General features: G+C 36.5%; 1 long non-coding RNA gene across 1 annotated transcript in view; it reads right to left on the reverse strand.

The window, feature by feature from the left end:
• Positions 1 to 10,944: 10,944 nt before the first annotated feature.
• The window catches only part of LOC144236550 (uncharacterized), a 45,098-nt gene continuing 37,873 nt past the window's right edge, over positions 10,945 to 18,169 (reverse strand). The window contains exons 5-8 of the long non-coding RNA XR_013336605.1: positions 15,393 to 15,499; positions 14,577 to 14,655; positions 13,527 to 13,567; positions 10,945 to 11,436 (exon numbers count right to left, since the gene is read on the reverse strand). This is a non-coding gene — a long non-coding RNA (uncharacterized LOC144236550). The remainder of the gene's footprint in view (positions 11,437 to 13,526; positions 13,568 to 14,576; positions 14,656 to 15,392; positions 15,500 to 18,169) is intronic.

The raw sequence follows: 18,169 nt of genomic DNA on the forward strand, positions 1-18,169 counted from the left end.
ATTGCCTTTTGTTTTGAGATGTTCCACATTATCATGGTGTAACATAATTAAATAGTTCTACCTTTATATTCTAGACACAGTGAAATTTAAAAAATATCAGCATGCATTTTGCTGGGATGTATTTATTTTATTTTTTGAATAGTTTATTGTCAAGTTGGTTTCCATATAACACCCAGTGCTCATCCTCACAAGTGCCCTCCTCCATGCCCATCACTCCCCTCCCCCCCACACCCATCAGTCCTCAGATTGTTCTCAGAATTCAAGAGTCTCTCATGATTTGCCTCCCTCCCTCTCCCCAACTATTTTTCCCCTTCTCCCCCATGGTCCTCTGTTAATTTCCTCCTAATCCTCCTATACGGGCAAACATATAGTATTTGTCCTTCTCTGCCTGACTTATTTCGCTCAGCATTGTTGGGATGTATTTTAAGCTATGGCCTGCAAAAAAAGAATTATGGGAAATATTCTGCTGCTGTGAGTTTTCTTTCCAGGACAAAAATTTATTATAGCCCTAAACCTTCCCTTCCATATTTAATTTTCCTAATCTCCAAAATTAGAATACACAGTCCTCATGAATAGAATAGAATTTGGTTCTTCTTGAACTCCTTTGGTACAGTGCTTTCTACTTACTAGCTGCTACTGGTGAATAAAAGGGGAAAAAATGAATGATTCCTAAATAATGGAATCATTAGTTGGTTACAAAATTTTCTAAATTCTCTCTATTTCCATGTTGATATTAACAAAGTTGGATGGTTAGTCACACAATTTAATTATTTATATGTTGTTGACCTTATAACCAAACACCATAAGTTTACCTATAGTTCCTCACTGCATCCACTGAAATTCTCTTTATCAGGGTTACAGTGATTTTCATATGACAGAATGCAGGGGCTTTCTATCCTCATCATATTCCAACTCTTAGAACCAACAACACCCACCCTGATACTGAAACTCTTTTTCCTCTGGTTTCTATGATTCTACCCTTACCTCATTTTACTCCCAATTCACCAGCTTCTAGCTATATAATTTTATTACATACTATTTTGCTCGCTTGTTAAATGGTTGTATTTTCTTTATAATACATTGATAATATATCAAAATATTTCCTGATGTTAACATATCCTTGAGTTACTATGAATAACTATAAGACTACAAAGGGTTATTAGCTATCACCATTTTTAATCAACTCCAAGGTGTTTTTTTTTTTTTATTCTACATATTCCCAAGCAGGTTTGCATTAAGTGAGAGAGAGAGTGGTTTCCTGTGTCTTAATCTCAGAAATACATATGTTAACTTTGAAAATAATAGATAAAAACTTTCCACTTTTCTAACTTATGGTAGTTCCCATAGCACCTGTTACATCTGCAATAAAGCTGTTAAGGGAAGAATTCTTAAATAAGTTTAGTAAATTCTTTAATAAAGTTAATAATGCATTTTTATTTTTTAAGCACTTATTTATTTATTTTGAGAGAGAGAAGGTACAAGCAGGGTAGAAACAGAAAGTTGGTGGGGGTGAGGAAAGAGAATCACAAGCAGGACCCATGCTGTCAGCACAGAACCTGACGCATGAGATCATGACCTGAGCCCAAATCAAGAGTCGGACATCTAACCGACTAAGCCACCCAGGCACCCCATAATACATCTTAATCTTTATCATGGTTATTTATTCAGAATATTTTTTAATTTTTGGTGTCAATATTGGTAACTTTTCAGAAAATTATTTACTTCATTAATACTTTCAAATTTATTAGGTTTATGAAAAGCAGTCTCTTAAAATCAATTCATAATTTCTTACTTTTCTCTTATTTTATGTCCAAAATGATTTTTTCCTTTATTACACTTGTCAGAGAATTTATATTCTATCTTACCACACCTCCTTCTCATTCCCACCCTCTACACACATATAAAAGCAAAAGCAAGTACAACAGGAATCACAATTTTTATTATGAATTATGTTTCTCTCCTAAAACTAAAAATTATCAATTTTCTACTTTGATATCATTTATTTCCATTTCAATACTATGTTAACTATTTTTGTCCCTTCTGTATTCTTATTTGAATAATTTATATTAATTTCTTTTTTCTTAATAACATATTCCCCTCTCTGAAACAAGTTACTTTACCTCTGAGTATAATCTGGCTGTCTGTCCAACAAGTTCTCATTTTTCTTTTCTTTATACCTAAGAATTTTATTAATGCAGATTTTATGTTCTATTTAAGCAAATAATTACTTTGGGATTTTTTTTTAATTAAGGTTTTAAATTCTTACTCTGTGTATAGCTCTCTCTGAGAAATATTATTTTCCATTAATGTGCGATACTTGCCAATCAGACCTCTCTGTTCATCCTCAGCCCCTTGTGCCCAGCAATTTCCCCTGCTGATTTCCCAAATCTCACGTGCTTTTGCTAGATGTACATATGATTTCCATCCTTTATAGTTTTGCAGAAAATAAAATTTGTAACTTCCTCTTTTTTTCCCCCTCCATTCTCCTTGATGCTTTGTAGGAGAGCAATGGGAAGATAAGTAGCTAAGTCATTGCTACTTTTTTTGGAGATTGAATTTGTAAAATATTTATAGTGACTTAATAAATCTGCTATGGTGGAAAGGATCTTTTCTCTCTGCTACAGTCTCTGCTCACTGGATATATGAATATCCTTTTTATAGCATCTCATCACTACTGAAGTTAATTTTAAATTAAACTTTTCATCAACCAATCTAACATTAAGTTAATTAATGTTCAGGCATCCTGTGTCTATTCAAAGAATGTGTGATTAACATTTTGGAAGCTAAATTGAATTTATATCTAGGGAATCATACCAAGAGTGATAGTTGAATTACAAGATATTTTGCAGGATATTGATAAAAATAAAATGAATCTAAAGAAAAACAATGAATTGTCTATTTGAATGTCTTTAATATTTAGAAAGCTAAGTAAATCATTAGAATAGTCTCTTTTTTTTATCATGGACTTATTTATTCATGTGATCTAGTAAACTATTCTGTGGCTTCTTTTATTAGTTTGATCTGATTCATTTGTATGTATGATATTATCAAACTAATTTGTGTCTTAGACTTCTTTAGCTTTTACATATAAAATGAAAGGCTATCCAAATTTTTTAAAAAGTTGAGGAAGGACATCAATATCTATTAGTGTAAGTTTTAAAATATCTCTTAAGAAGAAGTATTAACAATTTCCTAGTTTTTATGTTTTTGGTAATAGCCTCTAAGTAATGATCAATTCACAAGATCTACTCTTACGCAAGCTACACATAAGCCTTCTACATGTAAGCTTATTCATCACAGTTGTATAGTGTCTCCTCCCACTAACAAAATTGTCTCTAAAAATTCTAGTGGTAGATTTATATTAATGAGGACTTACCTGTCTCATAATATTACAGTACATGCATTTTTCAAACTATCATATATCATTACCTTTAAAAGTTGCTACTTTCTGCCTGGTTAATTTCCAACCGTATAGTTTGGATAAGATTTTGAACACAGCATATTGTGAGTTTTTTATACTCTTATTTCAAGTTTAATTTAAACTTTCCATTGTTATTTGATTCATAGTTTACAGTTGCTAAATGGAACCTGCTTCTGAGAGTAAACTAAATACTTCTGTTAAAAGTACTATAACAACATTGTGGCTATTGTGTTACTAAGTTCTAGGATACCTACATTAACGCATTTTTATGTAGTTCACCTCCAACCACCCAAACCAATTTTCTTACTAATAACTTAATTTTGATATACACAAAATTTTGTCTTTCTCTTCTTTCAGATCTTAACTCAAGTGTTATCTTCTTGCAAGGCTTTCCCTGCCATCCTATTTAAAAATATGCCTCCAATGTTCCCTACCCTGCTTTATTTCATTCCATAACATTTATCACCCTCTGCTATTTTATATTTTACTTACTTACTTGTTTGTTTTTTGTGGTCTGCCTCAGCACTCTAGAACTTAAGTTTTATGATGTCAGAGATGTTATATGTCCTTGTTCATGCTCTAATCACTGCTACCAGAATAGTTTCTGAAATGGTTTCTCAATCAATATTTGTTGAATAAACAAAAAACAAAACCCAGAATGAAATGGACATGTATTTATAGAAAATGTCAAGGGTGTTACAGGAAGTAATGAAGAACGTTTTTAAGTAAAACTTTGTTATTACATTATGCAAATGGCATTTAGTATTCTTGATAAGATGTACCAACAAAAGTAGGTCTATAGGAGTTTCTATATTTCCACATAATAGTTAGACAGCTGGATGGAACCATAATATTTGATAGAATCTTGAGATAGAAAATAAGAATGAAGTTTTCAGTACTCTGGATTCATACTGATGATGAAGATATTAAATGATGAGATGAGCATGTGTTATGAAGGGTGGGAATATAGTAGAAGCTAAAAAACTGAATTATTTATGCTAGTGATAGGTTGCTTCGCCAGCCCCAGATGCTGTGTTTCATTCCATCATCTTCATTGTGACTTGCTTCTCACTGCCAGAACAATATAAGAGCTTGAAAGACATAAGACAACTCTGTCTCTATTGATTTTTTTCCAACCTTCTGGCATGCATAGTACTAGGTAAATAAAGGCTCCCAATAGAGTTTGTTCCTCTACTATTCAAGGTGCTCTTCGGTGTCTAATGAAGCAAAGTGTTCTATAGCTGAATAGGTAGGAGCATCAGTACCAAAGCAGTAAATACGGAATCATAGCTCATTTTGGCACCAGTTCCTGATGCAGGATGAAGAAAGTAGCAATATGCCAGGTGGAGATAAATCACTTAGCTGGCTGATTACATCAAATTGCTTCCAATATAAGCTGCCGGGACACATTTCCCAAATTGGCATTTCAAATCATTATAAGGAAGTTGAATTAATTTCCCATTTGTATGGGTTAATATTATGTGCTCAGTATGTGCTGTTAGTAGGCACTTAAAATATTAATTATTACATATGGAATGAAAAATAGAATAACATCACAGCTGATTTTTTTATTTTTGGTAATGTTAGACTCCTCTTTAGATTGTGACTCTGACTCTGGAATATTGTCCTAAATATAAACTCTATTAGCTGTCAATGAATGTTTTTGATTAACCTAAAATATGTAGTGAGGCATTAACGGAGAAAATTAGGAAAAATAGACTTCATCCTATAACATTCAGCACCGGAGTTTCCTTGTGTCATTTTCCATTTAGACTCAATCAAAATTAGATTGCAACTCATTTAAAAATTTTCCTAGTTCTTCATTGCTATGTGTCTGCCAGCTCCTGGATCACAATTGGGCTTTGTTGTGTCCTGTGTACATTCTTATTGATTAAAAGCTTTTATTGGTTGATTGTGATGAGGTTTTACACAGTCCTTTGATCCACGGAGTTCACTGTCTTGCCATTTTCACATTTCATTACATAGAGAAAATGAAACATGGGGAAGATTGGGGCATAGTGTACATCATTTTTCTAACCTTTGAAACTGATGACATGACAAATGGCAATAAAAATCCATTTTAAATCCTAATACAGTGACATTGAAATTAATGTAAATGGTGAGTTCTGTGACTGTCTTCCTTCTCTATTGAAAATAAATATTAAATACTACTGCCTTGGTTTCATAACAAAGATTTTTTTATGCTTTTTTTTAAAGCTGTTTTCAGAGCTAAATAATTCCTTTTCATAGGGAATATAAGACTCTGAAAACATCAAAATTAAAAGTATAAAGAGTGGATGGAGGCTTTTCTTTATCACTTTAAAGCAATTTGGTCAAAGAAGCCTCTAAAATTTCACTCCTGCCATGGGAAAAACTTCCAAACAATTACCACTGGCTACCACAGGAAGGGTTATAATTTTTTCCATTTGTTAAAATAAGAAATATTATTTTTGAAATTTAATAAAATAAGAAATACTTTTTTTGAAATTTAACAACATAACTTTGATCACAAAAAATAATGAACTGTCTTTTCAAAGAAGTTAGTTAGTCCTTAGTTTTTATAGAACATATTTATTACAGTTCATATATTCATTTGCCATAACAAGAAAATAGACATACTCCACCATATTTAGTTCCTGAGTGTTTTTGTATTAGATAGTTGACTTCGTTATTCTACGGCCCATTATTTTACCATCCATTATCCTACTTTCCTTCTCATTTGGGAAGAATCCCCTTGATTCAAGCAATAAGAGTTCTATCTTCTAATGCAAAAGCTAAAATATCCAGATATCACTTCTCCCTGGTCCCCTAGAGTGCCATAATACTGAACTACTGAACTTCTTCAGCTTTGACCTTGACTCTGCAAAGATACACATACTGTTAAACATGTTAACTTAGGTGTATTAGGTTTTGCAGAGGTGCCTAGACTGGCATCCTTCACATGGACTTGACCATATTCCCTGATTCCTAACCTTTTAGTGTCCTCTTATTTCTTAGGACTGGTTCTTTAGCTTTCCTATACATTCTTGAACTAAGCATTATTTATTCATGAAAATAATTTCTCTTAAGTTCTCCAGAATTGGTAGTGTTGCTTACAACGAAAGCTCTGGGAAGAAATTGGATGGGGGAATTGCTTGCAGACAGCAGGCACACAGAGAAATGAGAAATTTTGAGGGAGGGGAGGCAAGATGGCGGAGAAGTAGGGAGCTCCGTACGTGCACTCGCGCCCATGCCTCACACAGAAAAGATCTGAAGCCATAGGAAACCGTACGAAACCCAAGAGATTGGGAGAAAAAGGACGCAGGTTCCACTGAGAAAGCCTTCTAACGTGAGTGCGAACTGGGGAAGAAAATCGGGCCTGGATCGGAGACTGGAGCGACAGGGCGATCCCCCTCTGCGGGGAGTGAGGGGGGAAAAAGAGAGAGAGTCCGAAACAGAAACCTCCCCTGGGGGAAAAACCTCCGCTGGGGGCATAAAAAGACCTTGCGCACAAAATACCTGAGCACCGGGTCCCCCCACGCTCCAATTCACCGCGGAGAGGCTGCGCTCGCGGACTGCTTCTTTGTGCGGGCTCCTGGCTGGCTGGGAGAAGCTGCGCGCCTGCCGCCATTGCCCTCCTGGTGGGCTTGGACCTCTGGAGGAGCCGCGTGCAGGCACCGGGCATCTGCGCTCCTGGCTGGCTGGAACTCTAGAGGGAAGGCAAAGAGCTAAAAACTGGGAGATTTGCCTGCGAATTCGTGTTTTGGGTGAAGAGACACAGAGGGACCTAGTTTTCCTCACTCCAGCGGGCTCAGTGCGCCCGGCAGGCAAGGCCCCCCAGCCTGACCCGGAGGAGAAGGGAGCAGCGACTTCTGGCTCCACCCCCAGAGCCAGGCAGGAGGCTTGGAATTGCCCTGAGGGGGTTGCCAGGGGATCGCCTGAGGCAATATCAGCGGGGCGCTTGGCCTAGGATTTGGAGGCTGTGACTGGCCTAGGTTGAAAAGCGCAACAAACTTTGGTTGAGCCCCTGGCCCTGGGAGTTTACACGCCCAAAAAAGCAAGGAGGAGTGCCACCACTCTCCTCCCCACAACCGCCAAGGCAGAACTCCCGCCTGATGCATTGGATCACACCACAGCCATCGCTGCTTGAGAGCTGCCCTCCTCCCCTTTTCCCTTTTTTTTTCTTTTCTTCTTCTTTTCTTGTGTTTTTCTTTTTTTCCCCAGAACACTGACCTGATTAACTCTGGTCACCAGCGCTTAAACAATCGCATTTAGCCCATTCTGTAGATGTAAATTCTACACCTCCCGACCTTTTCATCTCTTTGTCTCAGGAGTAATTAGACTATATAGTTTCTCTGGATAATTCCAGCATCCTTCTCTCACCTATCCAACCATATTCTACCCTTTACCTCTTTGAAAAAAGCTTCTTATCCCTTCTGCCTGTTCATTCTATTTCCAATTTTGCCTCATCCCTTCCCTGTCTTCTCTCTCTGTCTCTATGCTGTTCAACCAGCACTGCACACACCGGCTATTTAATTGTAGCTGAGAAATCCGGTTATATGCTATAAACGGTTCTTTGCCCATTGGTATTCTTCTTTTTTCCTTTTCTTTTCTTCCTTTTGACCTTTTTCTGTATTTTTTTATTTTTTTATTTTCTATTATTCACCCTCCCTCCTCCATCTTTTCTCTTAACTTTTTTGCCTTCCCTCTCGGTTTGCATGTTAGTCGGATTTGTCTGTGCGTTTGTGTGCCCCTGCTCCCTGTGTGTTTGTCAGTCTGTTTTCCTCTCCAGGGCTACATCAAGAAATAAGCCAAAGTACACATGGTGGAGAGGCCCAAATATCACTACAAGTAGGAAAACAAAATAACCAAGGTCTCAACAAGAGAGACCAAGAGATACCATTCAAAAAACACTCTCTAAAAGGATAGGCCCTGGACAGTCAAAGAGTCTTCTTGCATACAGCAACACTCACAGGTGCAGAGAGCATAACAGGTCTTTAAAACTAACAGGAGCCAGAAAGCTAACTAAAATGACAAAATGAAAAAGCTCTCCTCCAAAGAAATTCCAAGAAGAATTGACAGCTAATGAACTGCTCAAAACAGATATCAGCAGCATAAGTGAACAAGATTTTAGAATAATAATGGTAAAATTAATAGCTGGGCTTGAAAAAAACATAGGGGACATCAAAGAAACCATGGCTACAGACAGAATGGAAAATAAAAATAGGCATGAAGAATTAAAAAATGCGATAAATGAAATACATAATAAATTAGAGGCCTCCAATGCACGGATTGAAGAGGCAGAAAGGAGAATAAGTGATTTAGAAGACACCATTATAGAAAAACAAGAAGCTGACAAAAAAAAGAGACAAACTGATCCAGGAACATGAAAGAAGAGTTAGAGAGCTCAGTGACACGGTCAAACGCAACAATATCCATATGATAGGAATCCCAGGAGAGGAAGAGAGAGGGAAAGGTGCTGAAGGAGTCCTGAAACAAATTATAGCAGAGAACTTCCCCGACCTGGGGAAGGAAGTAAACGTTGAAATACAAGAGGCTCAGGGGACCCACCCCCCCTCAGACGTAATTTGAANTAAAGAATGTGGAAGGAGACTGAAAATCTCCTGTTATTATGAATAATGGAAATCTGGCAATGAAGCTATGCAAGGCATGAGCATTCAAGAGCGTAGGGTGGGGTGGCTACTTATAATTATATTGGAAAGAAAAAGAAAGACTAAAATTTGAGTTGTCCATTATGGTAGCCACTCACTCCATATGGCTAACCTCTAGATATTAAAGACTTAATGCTTGGAAAAAAAAAAAAAAGGAATGTAAAATATCTCATTATTAATTTTATACTGTTTTTATGTTGAAATGATAATACTTGGGGTACATTGGATTAAATATAATATAGAAATAATTTCATCCATTTAATTTTTCCTTTATAAATGTGGCCACCAGAAAATTTAAAATTACAAAACACGTTTCTGGTGTATGGGTTACAGTATCAGTTGAGAAAATGAGGACACAATAGGGGTAGTAGATGGGTGAGATTCTGGAGGACTTAAAATATCCTCATTCTTCAATCCCACTGCACTTCTCTTCATAGATAAAGAAGCCTTTTTGCATTTGCCTAAAACACTGTAACTCCCTTGCGTGAGAGTGTTACACAGAAAATTAAGCCAATTTCCTTCATGTCACACGGTCTATCCTTCAGGATCTCTAGGTCTCCAGTTGGAGTCAACATATATTAACATGATTCCTACAGGCTCAGAGGATTTCAGAATGTTGATATTTCAGTAAATGTGTAGGAACATTAATGAAAATAGATTATAAAGTATTCAAGTAAAAGGACTAATATAATTTGAAATTGAGCTGAAAGTGTTAATATGAGCACACCTCCCAGAAATAGATGAGTGGTTCAGTATGTTAGGTCGGTCAGCTGACATGGGCCTGATTGTTTGCTTCCTAGAGCCACTCGTGACTATTCACCCACATAACTTGCCCAAAAGCTCAGGGAATTGGTACACTGAGCCCATCTGTCTCCCATTATCCCACATAGCCACCGAAGTTTGTCAGTTAGAGTATATTGTAGTCAGAAACATAATGGTGTTCTGACCAAAGAAAGTCTGTCTCCTGGTTGACCTGACTGAAGCCTAATTAATAGGGGTTTTATTTCATAATCCCTGAAATTATTTTGTAAATTCCATTTCTGCTTAAGTCAACCAGAGACCATTTCTATAGCTCACAATAAATAACACTCACTAGCTGATGTAAATTTATGAAACTTACTAATGTCTTCCATTTATTGGAAAGGGTACTGATATTGAGAAAAATAAAGCTTATTTTAAATTCAGCTTTGAGGGGCGCCTGGGTGGCTTAGTTGGTTAAGCGTCTGACTTCAGCTCAGGTCATGATCTCACAGTTCATGGGTTCAAGCCCCCCATCTGGCTCTGAGCTGACAGCTAGCTCAGAGCCTGGAGATCGCTTCAGATTCTGTGTCTCCCTCTCTCTCTGACCCTTCCCTTCTCACATACTCTTTCTCTCTCTCAGAAATAAATAAAACATTAAAAAATTAAAAAACAATAAATTAATTCAGCTTTGAAACCGAGTAATTATGACTTTGGGTACCTACCATCGTCACTTACAAAATTAGGATATTTGATTATCATTTGAATTGCTTCCAACTCAAAAATTGTTGATACTTTAGCCATCTACATGAAGTAAATGTCTACAAACTAAATTTATATTTAATCCAGTGGTTTGACAGCTCCTACCCCAAATATTCATGTGACAACAGAATCAGAATTATTGGCAAAGCCTGCTGTAAACCTGAGGGTTTTTTTTTTTCCCCTGCTGAGTGATATATCCACCAAAGTTCTAAAACGTAAAACCACGTTCACTAATTTATCTCCTCAAAAAGTACTCATTATTTTTTTAACCTTGTAACTATTAACTTTGATTATTCATTTACAATAATTACAACTAAGCCAACATCTTTAGTCTACAATTTAACATAATATTCAGGCCAAAGTGGAAGACAATTAGGAAAAGAACAATTTTAATAAGTATATCACAACTGTGGTAAGTGCCACAAAGTTGAATAGGGTGCTGTAAAAACATATAACGAGGCACCTGGCAGGTAAGTGCCTCTGAGAGATGCAATGTATTTTTCAGAGCTATGATAAAGGTGGAATCTGGATTATATTAAGGCTGGCAGCTGATGGGTACAGGGCTGGTCTCCAGCTGATGTGTTTGATGAAGATCAAACTGATAAGCAGGGCAATGTATGGTGTGTCAGTCTGCTGACATGCTTTATAAATCTTCTTTTCCTCTTGGAGTTCTGGGGCCTTAATCCTCAAAGGGCTTGGATCCAGTTTTCCTCCTCGCACCAATCCAAAATAGGTGTTCACATCACTTGAGAAAGATTATAATGAAAAAGCAAATAAATGTCTTCTGGTCTCCTCAAACATCAAGATACCTGCAAAGTTCTGCCATTCCTGTGTGCAGCCTTTACTTCTCCTGGTTAGGTCCACCTGCAGGAAATAAATCCAGAATTCTCCTTGAGAAGAAGAGTCCCTTAAAAATCCACTATCCACAAAGCAGAAAATAGATTTTCTTTTAGGCTAGTGTTCTCATTTTCTTTGCCACTTTAGTTTAATTTAGGTCCTGGGCATGAGTTTATTTTCACAGAGGTATTTATAGAGAGAAGAGAGAGAAGTTTAAGTTTGAATTTCTCCAATGCTTTTAAGATATCAGGGCTCTCTCCAAGGAACTTGAGTGTATTTCCTTCATAGTGACAGCTTCCTAAACATGATAGCCTGATGGCTAAAAGCCAGACTCCGAAGCCAGTAGAGTAGGTTATTATTTATAACTGTCACCTTCACCGGAAAATCCTTTAATCATCTAAGCCTCAATTATCCAGTCTGTAAAATGTGGGCAGTAGTAAAATTCTGGTGAGGAATGAATGAAATACATTTGTAATGGGTTTTGTACAGTGCCTTGTCAATTTCTCCACAATAGCTCTTAGCCATTAAGCTGACCATCATCTTTACTTTTTACTACCAGAATTACCAAGTTATTACCAAATAGTAATACCAGAATAGCACTGGAAGTTTTGGGCCCCAGAAAGATAAACAGGGAAAAGAGCACATTCACATCACATAGGCAGCCTCTGAAAACATTTTAATTTATATAAAACTTATGCTCATCTATGTTATTCATTCGGACCATTTTTTATTGACTATGCATCTTTGGATTAACCTTTATTTATTGCATTACAAAGCAGCTCATTAAAATGTTGAGTAAGGTCTCTGGAGTCAGGATGCCTGGATGCAAATGCAGCTTCCACCATTTTCTAGCTACACAATGTCAGGCAAGTTACCTCTCTGAGCCTGTTTTTACATCTTCAAAAAAGTGTCACTAATAGTGTATACCTCATAGAGTCCTGAGGATTACATGAGATAAGATAGAGTTTTCACAACAGAGCCTACCACAAGGTAAATATTCAAGAAACGTTAGATCAATATAATGATATTAGAAAGCATCATAGATTTCTTATGTTCTTCCCCCAAAATCAATAGTGTTCTCATTTCTTATCCTCTTTAAGGATTTTGCTCAGTGTGGTAAAAGATGATTAAATTTTCACCAAAAAAGTTTAATATAGTGTTGCCAGACCTCAAATTTTCAGGATTGATTTAAGCAATTTCATGGTATCAGTTGGTTCAGTCAGAAAAAATAAAGAGGCTACTCTGGTATTTCAAACAGGAAGAAATTTAGCAGTGACTAGTGACTTACAAATACATAAGGGGCACCTGGGTGGTTCAGTCAGTTAAGTATCCAACTTCACTCAGGTCATGATCTCAGGGTTTATGGGTTTGAGCCCTGCGACGGGCTCTGTGCTGACAGCTCAGAGCCTAAAGCCTGCTTCGGATTCTGTGTCCCTCTCTCACTCTGCCCTGCCCTTGCTAATACTATCTTTCTATTTCTCTCTCAAGAATAAAGATTTTTAAAAATGTAAGATTAAAAAACATAAGAAGGGCCGGAGGAGCAGTGACTGTGGAAAGCACCCACTATTTCTCACTTTTATCACCAGCCATGAGAGGATTAGAAAGTTCCAGGAGTCACAGGGAACTTTCACTAATGATCTCAGCTCACCACAGCACCAGATGAACAATTTCCAGGGATCCGAAGGAGTTGCAAAGAATCACATCTGTTGAAGCCCATGAGGTCTCTTTACTGGACAAAGAATAATGGTTTCTGCTTCTTTCGTACTTTGTGGCCTCTGCTTAGTGGACTCTAAACCAGAAAGCTGTTAGCAAAGGATTCTGGGAAATGCATTTTTTACTCTCAGTCACTGTGATGTGAGGACAGCAAGAAAAACAAAAAAGTGCATGCTGGTTTTTCGGGGAAAAAGAATAGGCAAGTCACTCCTATGGCCATCAGCATCCGTATCAATCTTTCTACCCATATTTAAGTTTAAAACATCAATAAAAGTAACAATGTTCCTAAATCTAATATATTGCTCTTATTTCTTATTCAAATACAGGTGCGCTCATTATCTTCTTATAAAGGAAAAATACCACATTCCATCAGATACCTTAACCAAACCAGTGGTGTTACTTACCCTTCTAGTTTGGTCCTGACACTGTCTTGATACACTTTAGCCTAAATAATAAATTTTAAAGTTATCTGTCATCAGAATACTTTATATAAAATAGAGGAAAGGAAAAAATAATATAAGTTACTATACACAAGTATATTCATAATGAATCCAGCAAGAAATTATGTCTGGGCAGTGACATAGTGATTTCTGCACCTGGATAGGAACCAATACTTGATTTTAATAACTTTCTTTTTGTCACCTTTGTGCTCAGTTGACACTTTAGCTCCTTGTAGTTCTTTACCTGGTGAGTTGCCCAAAACCTCAGTGGGGTCCCACCTGCATTAGATTGCTATGGTCCTCTAAAGATGCAAACCACAAGAACATCCTAGAAAATCCCTTCTGTTTCGCACCCCATCCCACTGTGTAGCAGAGATCTTATTTTTCCTTAATAATCAAGACATTCACTCAAAATTGTTTAATGAACCTCTTCTTTGCCTATTAATTCGTTGGCAATCTCATCTTTCAGTTTCATAAAAATTCCATTTGCCCCATTGTAGCAGCATTCCTCCCTTAAGACCCAGGGACAAAAGTTGTTAGGACAGGAATTGGGACATCAAGAATGAAATGAGCCACTCCCACATACTTCCTTAGTTTCAGACCCTTGTATTTTCATTATACTTCTTGGATATTGAGTCCCTGATAAGAACAGTGAATCCTATGGGTATTAGTTCATTCCCTCACTTCTAGCACAGTAAATCAGTTCCTTGGTCAGAAACAATGTTTTCTATGACAGAAACAATGGATCCTATTACAGGAAGTCTGAGGTTGACTCTGCCAGCAAAGTTTAGGGGACTGGCAAGGAAAATCTATTCCCACAGTGTCTATTGCAGAGCTCAAATTGCTACCTTTAATGAGATATAAAAATTCAATGTATCCACTTGCCACCAGGAGACTGCTGATGGTAGGGAATGGTGCAGTATGGGGGACTCAGTTTTCATCTCAGCCCTTGAGAGACTGGGGACTCAGTGACAGTATTCACTGGCTGGAATAGCGTGAGAGAACTTCACTTACATGGCTTCATTCTGCATGACTTCCATCTGAACTACATTGAATACTTTGTTTTTTAATTCATTAAGCAAACACAGGATGGCTGTTAAAAAAACAAAACAAAACAGTGATTAACATGCACAGATCCAATCATCTTATCTACGTGATTGCTGAGCGTCTCCTCCTCAGTGTATGCCCTTTGGGCCAGGCAGTATATATATATACGGGACACAAGAATCCTTACACTAAGTAATGACCTAAAAAGATCTTCTTCTGCTGGTCTTTCATTTACCTTCTTCTCTGACTTCCTTGTCACCAATATTCCTTCTATATTTATCACTATTTAGTAAATCTATTAAGATCGTCTATTCACTGGTGTATATCCGTATATCTGGTTGTTTCCATTACCAGCAAAGTGAAACACTAAATGCACTGCTCAAGGTTCGGTCCACTAGGAAGATTTCCCTTTCCCAGCCTTCTAGGATCCCAAATGAGTAGTCATTATGCTATAGCTGTGTAGTTCGGACAGGTTGCAAATATCTTTTTATGTGTAAACTAGCCTTGGAATTTTTCTTTGTTACACAATCGGTTATAAGAAACTCCGCATGAGGTCACCCTTGTAGGCTGGGAGAGAGGTGGCAGTGCTTGCTAGCTAACTGCAGAATCTGAAGGAGCTCTTTGTTCTCAGTGATAGTGCAAGTGTAGCAAATTCTCTTTCACTTCGGAAGGAATATGTTAAGATGACAGACGCCACTGGTACATTAGAAACTATGCTGAGATAGCAGACACCAGAATGTTCATGGAGATTACTTGCCCACTTCTGCACATAATGTATCCTACCAAGGCATCTAGGATACTTGTTGATTCTTGCCAACCAGGTACAAAAAGAATGTCATCAGTGCAGTAAACTCACAAAAACGTATGGGGTTGAAGGATGATTAAGATTTCTGTAGAGAGGTAGAAAATTAAAATAACCATGGTAAGCAAAGACAAACAACAAACTGTTTCTAGTAATCTTTTTAATGAGTTTACCTTTAAAGACTTGCTATAGGCTTTTCACTTGTGTGAATTAGTGTTTTAGAAAAACTGAAAATTGGGAGAAAAGGAATATATTTTCATATCTACTAAGTAGCTGTCTAAAACAAAGCAGATGAATCAAAGAGATATCTAAGAATAGGAGTATTATGTAAAAAGAACAAGTAATTGTGTAAAACAGTGAAAGGAAGCAAGATAAGATCATAAGATAGAAGAACTTAAAAATGAATTTTGGAGAGAAGATGAAAGTGAGGCATTTACAGATAAGGCAAAGAAAATAAAGGAATGATTATATAGAATGCTAAGGTAATCCATTCATGAGTTATTCCATCTACAGTAATTGCTTTTTTTTTCAATTAACAATTATGAAAGGAAAAATATTCCCAGTGGTGAAAAGCATTTATGACTGGTATGTAAGAGAAATAACATTTTGCTACAGTGTCAATGCCAGGAATATCATAGATTTTATTTGAAATTTATATGTGCCCAATGTTCATCTTTGTGTAGATATTTAAAACTCATATATGCTGATTCATTATTTTCATTTTCGTGGTTTCCCATTGTTGTCAAAAAAATTTAAGTACTTATCTTTCTCTCCTAGTAAAGTTAGTCAGCTTAGTGTTATTGTTATAGAGCAGAATGATATTCCTGGTTTTAGAAATAATTTTCTTTGCTTCAGCTGAAACACAATATATGCAAAAACTTCTCTTGTCCGCCAAATTTCTTCCAATTTAACATTATTTAATATTTTTTAAAATGGCAAATTTCACATTCTATTACTTTTATTTTGTGGTAATATACATGTAACAGATTTTAAAAAATCAGAATGTATTTCCAGATTCTTTAATTTTACTGAGTCTAAAGTATTAGAATTACTTTCTTTGTTTTTAAATTTTTTTGCATTTATTTATTTTTGAGAGACTGAGAGAGACAGAGCACAAGTTGGGGAGGGGCAGAGAGAGAAGGAGACACAGAATCCGAAGCAGGCTCCAGGCTCTGAGCTGTCAGCACAGAGCCCGATGCAGGGCTCGAACTCACAAACTGTGAGATCATGACCTGAGCTGAAGTCAGATGCTTAACTGATTGAGCCACCCAGGCACCCCTAGAATTACACATTCGTACTGTGTAATTGCAATACTGAAGGGGAATTGAGAGAGAAGCATCATTAAAAGTATGTATTAACCATCAACCTGTAGAAGGATTGGCACCACGCTGACTACAGAACAAAGCACAACTGTTAATAGTCTTCTGGTAATTTACAATCTAGTTCATAAATCACTCTAAATCCCTCCTCATTTTATACATCTGTGAATTTAAAAACTCTCATTTCATTGTTTATATGAATTTTATAACATTACAGTTCTAATGGTCTGTCAACGTAAGAGGTTAAGTGACATGTATCTTATTGTTAGATTTGTCCCCCTAGATTTCAGCTCTCTTATTTTATAAAATTAGGTTTATTGATATAATTTACATACCATAAAATTCAACCATTTAAAATGTATAATTCAGTAGTGTTCAGTATATTGGCCACTATCTAATTTTAGAACATTTTATCACCCCCTAGAATTCTGGAGCAATGATTACTCATTCCCCCTCTATCTGAGTCTTTAGGAATCACTGCCTATTTGTTCTGTACATTTTATATACATAGAATCATACAGTGCGTGGCCTTTTTCACCTAGTTTCATTAACTTACAATGATATTTTCAAGATTCGTCCATATTGTGGCGTGTATCCGTACTTTCCTCATTTTATAAACAAATAAGGACTGTGTGGATATACCATGTTTGTTTATCCATTCATCAGTTGACTGATAATGTTGACCATTTCCACAGTCTGGCTACTATAAATAATGCTGCCATAAACTTTCAAATACAAGTTTTTGTGTGGATATGTTTCCAATTGTCCTGGGTACATACCTACAAGTGGAATTGCTCTGTCATAGAGCAACACATGCCCGTGTAAAAAGGTCCATTCTTCTTTAACAAAATAACACACACACAGATTAAAAATCTTATGAACGTCTTTGTCACACCAACCTGGACTGGTATAGAAGTTATCATTCATTATTATTTCTGACTATTGACAATTCAGCATCATTCCTGAATCATTTTACTCTCTGTCTAGGCCAACAGGATTGTGGCTTAGAATTACCAACAAAAAGCCCTCCAGTGAGAAATAAAAGCCATTGGCTACTCTTGGATCAATGGAGAGATACATGTGAGATTCAGCAGATTTGAAGTTTTGCCATAGCCTCTGAGAATTCTCCCATAAATTTCTGCTTTGAGACTATAGATGGTTATAAACATTCATAGTGAATCTTCACATTTCCTGAAGTCACTTAGGTCTCAGAACATTAGCAGTGAACCTGAGACTTATAGAGGCTTTTGTTGACCTTTCCTCTTCCAACATACCTAATGGTTTTCCAAGTTTATAATACCTTGTATTAAATCTCTTCCTTCTTGGATTACTTAGAGTAATTTTTGTTTTTTTCTTATTGAAACCTGATATATTTATGTTGGAGGCTTTACCACACACACGTAAGAGATTTTATTTTAAACATTAGCTATTGTAAGAAA

The sequence above is a fragment of the Crocuta crocuta genome, unplaced genomic scaffold (genome assembly GCF_008692635.1).
Source record: "Crocuta crocuta isolate KB4526 unplaced genomic scaffold, BGI_CrCroc_1.0 scaffold317, whole genome shotgun sequence".
Classification (NCBI taxonomy): domain Eukaryota; kingdom Metazoa; phylum Chordata; class Mammalia; order Carnivora; family Hyaenidae; genus Crocuta; species Crocuta crocuta.